The sequence below is a fragment of the Oncorhynchus mykiss genome, unplaced genomic scaffold, assembly GCF_013265735.2.
Source record: "Oncorhynchus mykiss isolate Arlee unplaced genomic scaffold, USDA_OmykA_1.1 un_scaffold_379, whole genome shotgun sequence".
Lineage (NCBI taxonomy): Eukaryota > Metazoa > Chordata > Actinopteri > Salmoniformes > Salmonidae > Oncorhynchus > Oncorhynchus mykiss.
Genome location: NW_023493826.1, coordinates 105,001 through 110,000, shown reverse-complemented (window position 1 = coordinate 110,000; position 5,000 = coordinate 105,001). Strand labels below are relative to the sequence as shown.

General features: G+C 45.7%; 6 non-coding genes and 9 pseudogenes across 6 annotated transcripts; all 15 read right to left on the bottom strand.

Moving 5' to 3' along the window:
• Positions 1-136: 136 nt before the first annotated feature.
• Positions 137-260, bottom strand: LOC118954324 (annotated as a pseudogene).
• Positions 261-434: 174 nt separating this feature from the next.
• LOC118954322 lies at positions 435-555 on the bottom strand (annotated as a pseudogene).
• Positions 556-738: 183 nt separating this feature from the next.
• LOC118954305 lies at positions 739-854 on the bottom strand (annotated as a pseudogene).
• A 177-nt stretch (positions 855-1,031) lies between these two features.
• Positions 1,032-1,153, bottom strand: LOC118954300 (annotated as a pseudogene).
• A 263-nt stretch (positions 1,154-1,416) lies between these two features.
• LOC118954264 lies at positions 1,417-1,536 on the bottom strand (annotated as a pseudogene).
• A 470-nt stretch (positions 1,537-2,006) lies between these two features.
• On the bottom strand, positions 2,007-2,125 carry LOC118954209. Its single transcript, XR_005044394.1, has one exon. It is a non-coding gene; the product is annotated as a 5S ribosomal RNA (ribosomal RNA).
• Positions 2,126-2,303: 178 nt separating this feature from the next.
• On the bottom strand, positions 2,304-2,423 carry LOC118954245. The gene has a single exon (XR_005044430.1). It is a non-coding gene; the product is annotated as a 5S ribosomal RNA (ribosomal RNA).
• A 178-nt stretch (positions 2,424-2,601) lies between these two features.
• Positions 2,602-2,722, bottom strand: LOC118954286 (annotated as a pseudogene).
• A 259-nt stretch (positions 2,723-2,981) lies between these two features.
• Positions 2,982-3,099, bottom strand: LOC118954277 (annotated as a pseudogene).
• Positions 3,100-3,276: 177 nt separating this feature from the next.
• Positions 3,277-3,395, bottom strand: LOC118954208. Its single transcript, XR_005044393.1, has one exon. It is a non-coding gene; the product is annotated as a 5S ribosomal RNA (ribosomal RNA).
• A 257-nt stretch (positions 3,396-3,652) lies between these two features.
• LOC118954260 lies at positions 3,653-3,770 on the bottom strand. Its single transcript, XR_005044445.1, has one exon. It is a non-coding gene; the product is annotated as a 5S ribosomal RNA (ribosomal RNA).
• Positions 3,771-3,946: 176 nt separating this feature from the next.
• On the bottom strand, positions 3,947-4,065 carry LOC118954207. The gene has a single exon (XR_005044392.1). It is a non-coding gene; the product is annotated as a 5S ribosomal RNA (ribosomal RNA).
• A 176-nt stretch (positions 4,066-4,241) lies between these two features.
• LOC118954205 lies at positions 4,242-4,360 on the bottom strand. The gene has a single exon (XR_005044390.1). It is a non-coding gene; the product is annotated as a 5S ribosomal RNA (ribosomal RNA).
• A 177-nt stretch (positions 4,361-4,537) lies between these two features.
• On the bottom strand, positions 4,538-4,655 carry LOC118954274 (annotated as a pseudogene).
• Positions 4,656-4,831: 176 nt separating this feature from the next.
• Positions 4,832-4,949, bottom strand: LOC118954278 (annotated as a pseudogene).
• Between the last annotated feature and the right edge of the window lie 51 nt (positions 4,950-5,000).

Genomic DNA, 5,000 nt, shown 5'->3' with positions numbered 1-5,000 from the left:
AGCCATAATTGTAGCACAGAATTGTTGATGAAAATACAAACTAACCTTGCTTACTTATTTCAAAGCGGGGGCACATATTTCAGCCTTGTGGGAAAAAACGGACAAAGAGTTGAAAGTTCCCAAGGCAGTGACAAAAAGCTTACAGCACCCTTGTATTCCCAGGGCGGTCTCACCATCCAAAGTACTACCAGAGGCCGACCCTGCTTAGCTTCCGAGATCGGACGAGATCAGGGCGTACTCAGGCCGGTGTGGCCGTAAGCGAAAAGGCAATCTCCAAAAAGTGATGAAATTGCATATACTGTAGCCATAATTTGTAGCACAGATTGTTGATGAAATACAAACTAACCTTGCTTACTTATTTCAAAGCGAGGGCACATATTTCAGCCTGTGGGAAAAACGGACAAAGAGTTGAAATTCCACAAGCAGTGACAAAAAGCTTACAGCACCTGGTATCCCAGGCGGTCTCCCATCCAAGGTACTAAACCAGGGCCCGAACCTGCTTAGCTTCCGAGATCGGACGAGATCAGGCGTACTCAGGGCCGTGTGGCCGTAAGCGAAAGTCAATCTCAAAAAAGTGGATGAAATTGCATATACTGTAGCCATAATTTGTAGCACAGAGTGTTGGATGAAAATACAAAAACTAACCTTGCTTACTTATTTCAAAGCGAGGGCACATATTTCAGCCTTGTGGGAAAAAAACGGACCAAAGAGTTGAAATTCCACAAGGCAGTGACAAAAAGCTTACAGCACCTGTATTCCCGAGCGGTCTCCCATCCAAGTACTAACCAGGCACGCCTGCTTAGCTTCCGAGATCGGAAGAGATCAGGCGTACTCAGGCAGGTGTGGCCGTAAGCAAAAGGCAATCTCAAAAAGTGGATGAAATTGCATATACTGTAGCCATAATTTGTAGCACAGATTGTTGGATGAAATACAAACTAACCTTGCTTACTTATTTCAAAGCGAGGGCACATATTTCAGCCTTGTGGGAAAAAACGGACAAAGAGTTGAAATTCCACAAGGCAGTGACAAAAAGCTTACAGCACCTGGTATTCCCAGGCGGGTCTCCCATCCAAGTACTAACCAGAGCCCGACCCTGCTTAGCTTCCGAGATCGGACGAGATCAGGCGTACTCAAGGCCGGTGTGGCCGTAAGCGAGAAACTATCTCTTGGTGCACTCATGTAAAGTCAAAGTGAGCCTGATTAACAGCTGTTGCATTTCCACCATTTAGATAAGCATCTTTGTGTCACTCAAAAAGTGGAAGAAATTGCATATACTGTAGCCATAATTTGTAGCACAGATTGTTGGATGAAATACAAACTAACCTTGCTTACTTATTTCAAAAGCGAGGGCACATATTTCAGCCTTGTGGGAAAAAAACGGACAAAGAGTTGAAATTCCACAAGGCAGTGACAAAAAGCTTACAGCACCTGGTATTCCCAGGCGGTCTCCCATCCAAGTACTAACCAGGCCCGACCCTGCTTAGCTTCCGAGATCGGACGAGGATCAGGCGTACTCAGCCCGGTGTGGCCGTAAGCGAAAGGCAATCTCAAAAAGTGGATGAAATTGCATATACTGTAGCCATAATTTGTGCACAGATTGTTGGATGAAATACAACTAACCTTGCTTACTTATTTCAAAGCGAGGCACATATTTCAGCCTTGTGGGGAAAAAAACGGACAAAGAGTTGAAATTCCACAAGGCAGTGACAAAAAGCTTACAGCACCTGGTATTCCCAGGCGGTCTCCATCCAAGTACTAACCAGCCCAGACCCTGCTTACTTCCGAGATCGGACGAGATCAGGCGTACTCAGCCGGTGTGGCCGTAGCGAAAGGCAATCTCAAAAAGTGGATGAAATTGCATATACTGTAGCCATAATTTGTAGCACAGATTGTTGGATGAAATACAAACTAACCTTGCTTACTTATTTCAAAGCGAGGGCACATATTTCAGCCTTGTGGGAAAAAACGGAGCAAAGAGTTGAAATTCCACAAGGCAGTGACAAAAAAGCTTACAGCACCTGGTATTCCCAGGCGGTCTCCCATCCAAGTACTAACCAGGCCCGACCCTGCTTAGCTTCCGAGATCGGACGAGATCAGGCGTACTCAGGCCGGTGTGGCCGTAAGCGAAAGGCAATCTCAAAAAGTGGATGAAATTGCATATACTGTAGCCATAATTTGTAGCACAGATTGTTGGATGAAATACAAACTAACCTTGCTTACTTATTTCAAAGCGAGGGCACATATTTCAGCCTTGTGGGAAAAAACGGACAAAGAGTTGAAATTCCACAAGGCAGTGAACAAAAAGCTTACAGCACCTGGTATTCCCAGGGCGGTCTCCCATCCAAGTACTAACCAGGCCCGACCCTGCTTAGCTTCCGAGATCGGACGAGATCAGGCGTACTCAGGCCGGTGTGGCCGTAAGCGAAAGGCAATCTCAAAAAGTGGATGAAATTGCATATACTGATAGCCATAATTTGTAGCACAGATTGTTGGATGAAATACAAACTAACCTTGCTTACTTATTTCAAAGCGAGGGCACATATTTCAGCCTTGTGGGAAAAAACGGACAAAGAGTTGAAATTCCACAAGGCAGTGACAAAAAGCTTACAGCACCTGGTATTCCCAGGGCGGTCTCCCATCCAAGTACTAACCAGGCCCGACCCTGCTTAGCTTCCGAGATCGGACGAGATCAGGCGTACTCAGGCCGGTGTGGGCCGTAAGCGAGAAACTATCTCTTGGTGCACCATGTAAAGTCAAAGTGAGCCTGATTAACAGCTGTTGCATTTCCACCATTTAGATAAGCATCTTTGTGTCACTCAAAAAGTGGAAGAAATTGCATATACTGTAGCCATAATTTGTAGCACAGATTGTTGGATGAAATACAAACTAACCTTGCTTACTTATTTCAAAGCGAGGGCACATATTTCAGCCTTGTGGGAAAAACGGACAAAGAGTTGAAATTCCACAAGGCAGTGACAAAAAGCTTACAGCACCTGGTATTCCCAGGCGGTCTCCCATCCAAGTACTAACCAGGCCGACCCTGCTTAGCTTCCGAGATCGGACGAGATCAGGCGTACTCAGGCCGGTGTGGCCGTAAGCGAAAGGCAATCTCAAAAAGTGGATGAAATTGCATATACTGTAGCCATAATTTGTAGCACAGATTGTTGGATGAAATACAAACTAACCTTGCTTACTTATTTCAAAGCGAGGGCACATATTTCAGCCTTGTGGGAAAAAACGGACAAAGAGTTGAAATTCCACAAGGCAGTGACAAAAAGCTTACAGCACCTGGTATTCCCAGGCGGTCTCCCATCCAAGTACTAACCAGGCCCGACCCTGCTTAGCTTCCGAGATCGGACGAGATCAGGCGTACTCAGGCCGGTGTGGCCGTAAGCGAGAAACTATCTCTTGGTGCACTATGTAAAGTCAAAGTGAGCCTGATTAACAGCTGTTGCATTTCCACCATTTAGATAAGCATCTTTGTGTCACTCAAAATGAAGAAATTGCATATACTGTAGCCATAATTTGTAGCACAGATTGTTGGATGAAATACAAACTAACCTTGCTTACTTATTTCAAAGCGAGGGCACATATTTCAGCCTTGTGGGAAAAAACGGACAAAGAGTTGAAATTCCACAAGGCAGTGACAAAAAGCTTACAGCACCTGGTATTCCCAGGCGGTCTCCCATCCAAGTACTAACCAGCCCGACCCTGCTTAGCTTCCGAGATCGGACGAGATCAGGCGTACTCAGGCCGGTGTGGCCGTAAGCGAAAGGCAATCTCAAAAGTGGATGAAATTGCATATACTGTAGCCATAATTTGTAGCACAGATTGTTGGATGAAATACAAACTAACCTTGCTTACTTATTTCAAAGCGAGGGCACATATTTCAGCCTTGTGGGAAAAAACGGACAAAGAGTTGAAATTCCACAAGGCAGTGACAAAAAGCTTACAGCACCTGGTATTCCCAGGCGGTCTCCCATCCAAGTACTAACCAGGCCCGACCCTGCTTAGCTTCCGAGATCGGACGAGATCAGGCGTACTCAGGCCGGTGTGGCCGTAAGCGAAAGGCATCTCAAAAAGTGGATGAAATTGCATATACTGTAGCCATAATTTGTAGCACAGATTGTTGGATGAAATACAAACTAACCTTGCTTACTTATTTCAAAGCGAGGGCACATATTTCAGCCTTGTGGGAAAAAACGGACAAAGAGTTGAAATTCCACAAGGCAGTGACAAAAAGCTTACAGCACCTGGTATTCCCAGGCGGTCTCCCATCCAAGTACTAACCAGGCCCGACCCTGCTTAGCTTCCGAGATCGGACGAGATCAGGCGTACTCAGGCCGGTGTGGCCGTAAGCGAAAGGCAATCTCAAAAAGTGGATGAAATTGCATATACTGTAGCCATAATTTGTAGCACAGATTGTTGGATGAAATACAAACTAACCTTGCTTACTTATTTCAAAGCGAGGGCACATATTTCAGCCTTGTGGGAAAAAACGGACAAAGAGTTGAAATTCCACAAGGCAGTGACAAAAAGCTTACAGCACCTGGTATTCCCAGGCGGTCTCCCATCCAAGTACTAACCAGGCCCGACCCTGCTTAGCTTCCGAGATCGGACGAGATCAGGCGTACTCAGGCCGTGTGGCCGTAAGCGAAAGGCAATCAAAAAAGTGGATGAAATTGCATATACTGTAGCCATAATTTGTAGCACAGATTGTTGGATGAAATACAAACTAACCTTGCTTACTTATTTCAAAGCGAGGGCACATATTTCAGCCTTGTGGGAAAAAACGGACAAAGAGTTGAAATTCCACAAGGCAGTGACAAAAAGCTTACAGCACCTGGTATTCCCAGGCGTCTCCCATCCAAGTACTAACCAGGCCCGACCCTGCTTAGCTTCCGAGATCGGACGAGATCAGGCGTACTCAGGCCGGTGTGGCCGTAAGCGAAAGGCAATCTCAAAAAGTGGATGAAATTGCATATACTGTAGCCATAATT